This window comes from Camelus ferus, chromosome 20, assembly GCF_009834535.1.
Source record: "Camelus ferus isolate YT-003-E chromosome 20, BCGSAC_Cfer_1.0, whole genome shotgun sequence".
In the NCBI taxonomy this organism is placed as follows: domain Eukaryota; kingdom Metazoa; phylum Chordata; class Mammalia; order Artiodactyla; family Camelidae; genus Camelus; species Camelus ferus.
Genome location: NC_045715.1, coordinates 40,057,521 through 40,066,728, shown reverse-complemented (window position 1 = coordinate 40,066,728; position 9,208 = coordinate 40,057,521). Strand labels below are relative to the sequence as shown.

General features: G+C 44.7%; 1 pseudogene; it reads left to right on the top strand.

Moving 5' to 3' along the window:
* Positions 1–251: 251 nt before the first annotated feature.
* LOC102510392 lies at positions 252–6,976 on the top strand (annotated as a pseudogene).
* The last annotated feature ends 2,232 nt before the right edge of the window (positions 6,977–9,208 follow it).

The window sequence follows — 9,208 nt, the reverse complement described above, 5'->3', positions numbered from 1 at the left end:
AAGAGTTAACAGAGCTATCAAATTTATAATCTAACAGCCACTTTGGACATTTTCCTCAACTTTCCTCACCTTCATGACTTTCCTGAACTCTGGGCTTCCTTTCTTCTTGCAAAACAACCAGGACCCAGGCTACTCATGCCCTGGATCACAGAGGCTCAGTATGCAGTGGCGGGCTGTAGATGGGAAATGCCAGGCAAAACCGACGTCCCCACTGGGACAGACGCGCATCCTACACCTGGGGTAGAGGAGCCCTAGGACTGATGCTGAAAGGGAACCAGTACAGTTCAAGGCCACACTGGCCTTGGCCTGGCTCCTGGAAGGGACCCTTTGGGAGAAGGATGGTGGTCGGTCTGAGGGTGGAGTGTGCTCCCAGCATCGACTCTCTTTGGAAGACAGCTGGCGGTGAGTTAAGCAGATGAATGCAGCCTGGGATTTGCTTGTGAGGGTGTCAGAGAGCACACAGAGGAAGCAGGAAGAGGTCGGTGGACAGCCTGACATTTTCCTGAACCTTTATTGGTTTGCCTGCCTGTGACCTACCCTGTTGCGCTGGCTTAGTGGAGTGGTAACAACATGGACTTTTGTATCAGCAAAAACCTGCCTCTGGGGGGGGGGGGAGGGTGTATATCAGTGGTAGAGGGCATGCCTAGCATGCACAAGGTCTTGGATTCAAGCCCCTGTGCCTCTATTTAAAAAAAACAAACACCTGCCTCTTACCAGTGGGTATGACCTTGGACAGATTACCCTACTTCCTGAGCCTCCACTTGACCCAAACAAACATCATAGATGGAAAAGTCTTAGAGTTTCAAGGGTTGAACACAGCACCGGCCATCCAGCAAGGACTCGGTGATGGGAGACCAGCTCCCTGTGTCCTGCAGGTGGACACTGGGCACACATACTAGGGCTCATTTTTGAGGTGACCCAGGGCCTTTTGATCACTGAATCACCCCAAGGCAGCCTCTCTAGCCTTTTAGAGATTGGCCAAGGGCTGAAGTTGGACATTAAAAAGGTGCCACACTTAGTGATTAGTCTCCTTTTTACTCTATTTTTCTGCTCTCAAGGTGTGCTTCACATGAGACATTCTTAAATTGCCCACTGTAATCTCAGGCTTTTATGCTGCATTTCTACAGGAGCCTGAAATAATTTGATGCATAATGTTTTTCACCCAGAGTTTCTTACATTGACTGGGAAGCTATTTGAGTAACTTCTTTTGGTGAAGTTATGAAGATTAATACCTAACATGTCGTCCTTGTAGAATTATGAAATTTCATGTTGCAAAATGAAAGTTTAAGGAAAATACTATGCCCGTAGGATGTAAAAGATGTCATTGAACGATATTCTGCTGGTCATCTGGGCATGTGTAGAATTAAAAGCCTGCAAACATAGTAAGCAATGCAAATGTTATACGTTCTAACAGGCATAGACACTGCGAGGAATCGTTCTGTCCTAAACTCTTGAATTCCATATTTCTTTTTTTTCTTTTTCTCTTGTTTTATTTATTTTATTTTTTATTTTTCCATACCCAGGCTTTATTTTTTATTTTTTAAACTTTCTTCTTATTGAATGAAAGATTCTTTAAATTGTATAGTGCTTTACAATTTTCAAAAGTTTCACACACATGATCTCATGTAATCCCATAATAACCCCCCCAATATAATTCTCTCCCCCTAAATATCCCCACCCTCACTGCCCCGCTGGTAACCACTAGTTTGTTCCATGAGTCTGCTTCTTTTTTGTTTTCTTCACTAGTTTGTTGCCTTTTTAGATTCAGTGTATCTATTCAGGCTTTAAAAACAATGCCTAAGGGAGCCCTCCTGCACCTTTAAAGGCAGGTGTGGGTCAGCCCTTCTTACTGCCGCAGAGGGCGGCTGCCTTTGCAGGTCCGAGCACGCAGGCAGGCGGTCCAGACATCTGCAGTCACAGTGAAGGCCCACGGTCGCTGGCACCGCATCCCTTTCCTGGGAGATGGGCTCATGGGCTGTACTTTGACTGAGTACTTAGTATTCCTTCGACTTTGGTGGACTTTCTGCTTTAAATGTTGTCAGTTCCCATTGGCACCACTCTCTGCTGTAAGAGACCAGGACAGAACCTCGAGGCACTGCAAAAGCACCGTGGTCCCCACACTGCTGATCCGATTTTCCACACGTGCATCTGGATCTCACCATGGAGATAAATGCCACTCACAGGCTTTTCCCAGGCTCGGCTGGTAGGCGAGGCGAGGTCTTTGGCCAGATTCCTAAGTCCTTGGCAGAATAATTTTAGGGCCCATTCTCTTGTTTTATATATTTTTCCTTTTTCTTTTTTTTTTTTCCTGTTTTTTCTTTGCTTTTTTTCAGTTTTTCCTTTCTTTTTTTCTGTTTTTATTTTCGGTTTGTTTTTTGTTGCTCTGTTTTCCTTTTTTCCTTTTTTTTGTTTCTTTTTTAAAAAATTGATTCCATATTTCTAATTCACTTTTATCAGACAGCCTGACTTTGCTTTAACATAGTTTTAAGAGAGAAAATCAGTCATTAAAAGCCCCTAACATACAGTGTCTCAGTATCTGTAAAAGTGGGGATGTTAGTGGGGGCTTCCTGGGACTGTCATGAGGATTGAATGAGTTAACACACATTAATTGCATGCTCAGGAAATGTTCACGTTTGTTGCTAATGTCATCTAAGTGATTGCTGCCGCTGCTGTCTTTTTACTATTGCCTAAATCCTAAGCATCCTTCAGAAATAGGCTAGTCTGTCGCCTTCATTAACTTTACCTGACTCTCCAGCCCACAAAACAGACCTTTCCCTTCTCGGACCCTCTCCAGCATCTAGAGTCTATGCAGAGTGTAAAAGCGTTCGTGACCTTGGTATCCTGTACCAGAGTTGAGGCTGAGAAATGAGTGGCACAAATAACCAGCATTTGACTGAACAGTTATTTTTTTCCTTCCCATTTTTAAAATTGAGGTATAGTCAGTTTACAGTGTTGTGTCAGTTTCTGGTGCACAGCATCATGTCCCAGTCATGCATGTACATATATATATTCCTTTTCATGTTCTTTTACATTATAGTTTACTACAAGATACTGAATATAGTTCCCTGTGCTCTACAGAAGAAACTTGTTAATCTATTTTATATATAGTAGTTAGTATCTGCAGATTTCAAACTCCCAATTTATCCCTTTGCACCCTCTTTCCCCTCTGGTAACCAGAAGTTTGTTTCCTACATTTGTCGAGTCTCTTTCTGTTTTGTAAATAAGTTCATTTGTGTCTTTTTTTTTTATTTAGATTCCACATATAAGTGATACCATATGGTATTTTTCTTTCTCTTTCTGACTTACTTCACTTAAAATGACGATCTCCAGGTCAATCTATGTTGCTGCAAATGGCATTATTTTATTCTTTTTTTATGGCTGAGTAGTATTCCATTGTACAAATATATCACAACTTCTTTATCCAGTCATCTGTTGATGTACGTTTAGGTTGTGTCCATGTCTTGGCTATTGTAAATAGTGCTGCTCTGAACATTGATTGAATAGTTCTTAAAATACAAGGGCTGAGTCTTAAACATTTGTTTATAGGCCCGCAGCACACAAAGCCCAGTGTGAGGCATATACTAGGCCCTTAGCAAAACACCTGCTGATGAGTTATAGAAACCACAATTTTTTTCATCCATCCGTTCATTTGTTCCGCAGGTACGTATTGAACCTGTAACATGTTCCAGGCACAGTGGGCATCCCAAGATGAACAAAGTCATGGCCACATCCTTGTAGAGCTCCCAGTTGAACAGATCAGATATCGTGGCAGAAGGCAGAAGGCAGACACTGCCTGTATTTCCAAGGAAAGCAAACTGGAAAATTGAGTCCATATTCCTCATAATTCAGTTCTAAAGCACACACAAAGAAAGTAATTTCAATCTAGGCTGATTAAGTCTCCTTGGAAATTGTTTTAACTGAGCTGTGGTCATGTTACAATCTCTGCCCAGGTGGCCAAGGTCTTCCAAGTCTTTTCATGAAACTATCTAGGGCCCCCAGTGTTTTTATAAAAGTTCAACTGCAACAGAAACTGCAGAACGAACCTTGAGTTTCTTGCTTACGTGATGTATGTATATATTGTCCAACTGGAATTCCCAAGATGGAGACCACAGCTTTGTTACCTGAATATGTCCCACTTATCAATGGATAATAAATGTCCATTGACTGATCTGTTCTATTCACATGAAATATTCATAATTATGATTTTGTCATATTTTAAGTGGCTGAATTCAGGAGTGCCTGGTCCGAGATGGAAACAGACAAATTGGTACTTTAGGACAATTTTGCCTCCAGAACATCAGCCATGAGTGACTTCAACATGGACTCAAATACCGAGAAAACGAACCTCGTGTAATTTTCCTGTGAAGCCGATAAGCCCGTGAGCCAGCAGATCATTTTTATTTCCTCTTATGTAAATTAAAGGTCTTTTTTTCCTTTCGAAACACTTCATTCTGGCCTAAGGCAAGCTCCACCTTCCACACTCAGAATCAGATCTTTTCTCCAATAGTGTTGATCAAATTCTTGGAAAAGGGCGAATCACATCAGATAAGAAGAGCGGTGGAAATGACAGCAGAACATGGGACCACAGATGACCTCAGCATGCTCGGCCGGGCGGTCCAGCTGGAAAGACAGGCGCGACTCAACTACACTGCTTAACGTTTTGGCTAAGACTGCTTTTCCAGTTGATAATTACTTCTATAACTGATGTGTGTCCCTGTGTAAGTCTAAGGCATGGCGTATAACATTTTGACCTACGTATATTGTGAAGTGTTGACCACAAAAACTTTAGCTGCACCCGTTATCTCATACAGACACAGGAAAAAGCCAAAGAAGAGAAAGATTTGTTTTGCTTGGGATGAGGACTCTTAAGATCTATTAACACGTTTCCTACACACCTTACAGCAGCGTTAACTGCAGTCATCGGGTCGGGCGCCACATCCCCAGGACCTGTTTATCTTCTAGCTGGAAGTTTGTATCTTTTGACCACTTTCCTCCAATCCCCCCTCCCCCACTCCCTGCCTCTGGCAACCACATGTCTGACCTTTTTTTCTATGTGTTTGGGTATTTTTTTGTGTGTTTTGTTTTAGATTCCACATAAGTGAGATTATGGGGTATTTACCTTTCTTTGTCTGACTTTTTTGTTTTTTTTTTTTTTTTTTTTTTGGTTTTGGGGGGCTTTTGTTGGGGAGGGGGTAATTAGATTTATTTATTTGTTTGTTTTTAAATTTTTAACAGAAGTACTGGGGACTGAAACCAGGACCTCGTGCAAGCTAAGCACACCCTCTGTCACTGACCTACACCCTCCCCATGAAGCCCATTCTTAATAACAGGTTACACCTTTTCCTCACTTTTAGGTACAGTCCATCGAGTCCGAGCTGGACCGTCTGCTAGACATATATCAAAGGTCCTCTGGAAGGACTCGGCCTCCACCCTCAGTCTGACCTCCTTCCAGATCCTGCCATGTGACTGTCAACAGACCTCTGACAGAGCCCAGCGGACAGCGAAGACCTGTCCAGCCCTGCAGACACAGGAGCTCCTTGTCCAGGTCGGCCAGAGCCAACATCCCTCCATGCCTGCAGTTCATTCTGATGCCAAATGAGCTCAGTGCCCAGACTTTATCTGCACTGAGCCCTGCTCTACACAGCCCAGTGACACAGGTGCCAGGGAGCCAAGGGCATGGCCCTGCAGGGGTGGGCATGTGGCCGCCCACAGCATCTCCAGCCAAGTCCCTGTGGCACCCATGCCAGCTGCCCTCCTCATGCTGCAGATCCCACACCCCTCCCCGCCCTCCAGCCTCTACTCTGGCTGGCTGGAGACCCTGCCCCCACACCCCACGGGCTTGCAGGACAGCATCTCTGACGTGGTCACCTGCCTCATCGCCTTCAAGGACAGCGCTCCGGCTGCACACTCAAACCTGAGCAAGGACCACTCTTTGTGCAAGAGCTTCAACGTGGATGGGGAGACCCTGCTGTCTGTCCACCCCATGGTCCTCAGGGGCCTGGGCAAGTCTCTGTACAAAACCTGATCTGATCCATGGAGAGGGAGTCTAGTGGTACAAGAGGCAGCCAAGAGTTTTACCCCAAATGGAGGGAATCCAGATTGTTTATAACTGATGAGGTGGTGGGTCCAGAGGAGACAGAGACAGAGACAGACACTTTTGATGTGGAGCCACAGCCCTCCTGGGACCCAGGCCCTCTAAGGACTGGAAGCTCCCAATCATCTCAGAGCGTGTGTAAAGCAGGAGAAAGTACAGACGCCCTCAGCTTGCCCCACATCAAACTGAAATAAGTTCTCTGGTCTCTTTCCCGGTGTAGTGGGTCCTTTAGCCATGCTTACCATTGCATGGACTCCGTGGCAAGCCCTTCTACAAAGCTGAGTTTGCAGCAGTTAGACAGACCATGAAAGACAGTTTAGAAGCCCTGTTATCTTTCAATGCATCAAAATGCATATCTAGGGGTGGCTGAAATTCCAAGGTCCATCAACATCAGCCCACCTGGTCAGTAAAGGTACCTTGAGTCAAAAATCCTGAGAAACCAAACACCGCTGATGCTAGGGGGTGCATGAAAATGCCCAGGTTCAGTCATTTTGAAGATTGGACTCTGCATTTTGAAATTATACAAGGCAACACCTTTAAATTTCAGGCATTTCTGCTTTGTGATTAAATACAAAATACATTTTCAAAATGAGGTCATCATGGATATTTAAACACAATGGCTGTCATCAACAGCTGCTAACAAGATAGCCAGTAAAACAAACTGGGGGAGGCTAGAAACAGCTGCTTATTTTGAGATAGATTTGCTAACCTGTTGCTATTCACTTCTTTTATTATTAATGGAATTTGAATGTCAATTGGTGTGTTTTTGGTGATATAATGCCGTGCAATTTGGCACATCATTTTCATGTTCTTTAGGATGAAAATGTTCTTCAATTAGAAAATGTGCAAATAATGAAATTCAGGGCCAGTGGGGCAAATAGACTGACTGCAGGACACCCTTGACTTCACGGGGAATGGATTCCCTGATGGCTGAAATCAACTTTGTAAGTGGCCAACTTTGACACAAGCCAGTGGGCCTGAGCTGATCTCCCTGCAGTGGTGCCCCCCGCCCCCCACCAGGCCTGCCATCACTGCCCCGTGTCAAGGGAGGTGTGAGAAGCTGTTCCCCTGAGGCTGCTGGGCAGGTGGGATCCTGGGGAATGGGACCTGGGAGTAAGGCTGAGATAGGGAAGGCCTGAACAGAATCCAGACACAACGCCAGGAAGTTAAGTCAAGTTCAAGACAAGGACTTCCCCCTCCAAAGGCAGTGAGAGGGAGAGAAACAAACCAAAAGAACTTGATTTTTTAGAAAACAAGTATTGCTAGGGAGTTCAATTACCTAATCACCCCTTATATCTAAGCAGAGCATTTTGCAAGGCATTGATTTCTTTAATATGCCCTGAATGTCTTTTGCCTGCATGTAGTACATTTTGCATATGAAAGGCTAAAACTAAACCTCCTTTACTTTTTAATTCAGTGGTGTACATTTTCTATTCTCCCCAAGAATGTTGCCCCCACCACCCCAAATCTGAAATTATTGATTCAGTTTCTTGGTACATTTATAGTTAGAAGCCAGGTAACACTGGTGGGGTCTGCAAATCCAAACACTTAATAATATAATGGTGGCAAAAATTACCAAGGGAAATGAAGTGGAAAATGTATTTACCAGAAAGCAAAGCTGACTGCTTGTTAGAAACCACTGTTGCTGTCTCAGACCATCAGAACTTCAGCCGAGGTAGCCATTGAAAAGGCCAGGAAGAGCCAGACAGCTCTTCAGTTAAATCCAGCCACAGAAGGACTCAGGAAGGAAGAGTTTTTTCCCTGCCGACAGTGCTGCCTCCAGAAAAACTCTCCCAGTAGCCAAGAGGAATGAGCAGGGTTATCAGCTGGCCATGAAATCCACCACAGCCTTCCCATGCTCTCTCCCTCATTGGCTCTCTGCATCCCAGACTCGCCCCCTAATTTTCTTCTCCATTAATGGCGTCCAGATTCCCTGCCACTATTTTGCTTCTGGCCTTCATCATCTCCAACCCCAAGTAAACCACTTCTCCACTTCACCCAAAATGTGCTTCTCAACCTTTTAATAACCATGTCCTTTTGATAATCACTGAAATTTTGAAAGCATCCTCTTCTCACCCCACCTGGATTCTCTAGAGTACACTCTCCTGGAGTGTATCATTCAGAAGCTGTTTGGCTGCTGAAGATGCACAGAAGATAAAAGTCTAATGTCACACACCAGTCAAAAAGACTTTATCAGGCTTTCAAATTAGTTATTTTCCTTTTTTAAACAATTTTAGGAAAATTGTTAAATGCAATTTTTCAGCTACCTGCATCTCTATTCAACTTGAAGTTGTGATCCATCCTCCCAAAGAGGGTGTACACAAGAACACAGTGTGCACGCACTCACATGTGTGCGCACACACAGACACAGACACACGCACACACCCCTCCACTGAACTGAAACCAGACCCCCCTGTGCACTCAGCAGGCCGTCTCCAGATACTGGCTGAAGCAGGGAGAGGAGGTAGCAACTTTCAGGTGCACTGGTTCTTGGACACACCCTGTTCTAGGTCAAGCCCCACTGGCAGCAGCAGCTCTGAATGTGCTGGGGACCCCCCCCCCCGCCTTAGGCCCCTTTAAACGCAGTACGGTTCATCCAACATTGCTGAAGATGGAAGAATCGGAAACAAAATGTCAGCCCATCACTGAGGTCTTAATCACAGCCAAACATGGTAAACCGTGTTGTGAAAAGCTTTCCTACATCGAAGCCATGACCACTTTGTGTCTGTCTAGCACAAAACTTCTGGGATGCTAAAAGCTAGCTGTGCTGTGTGAAGACCGTTGGGCTCTGTCTGCCACGTTTGTCTCAGTAGGGCTTAGAGGGGACTCCCACTTACACTTGGCAGAGTCCCTTTGCTCAGCCCCGGATGGTGTCTTGAAGTGCAATGTAGCTGAGCAGTGAGAAGCCGCCCGCTTTCTCAGTTCAAGGTGGTCTGCCTTCTTCAATACGTAGGGCTGACCGAGCTAACACTTCGTTGCAGATATCCCTTTTTTGGGGTTCACTGAAAAACATCGCTGTGTCTGATCTAAATGTTTGCATTTTGTTCAACTAAGTTGATGTCTGTAGATTGCAAGTTCTGTTTAAAGGAAGACACTTGCTTGAGTTTTTAAGTC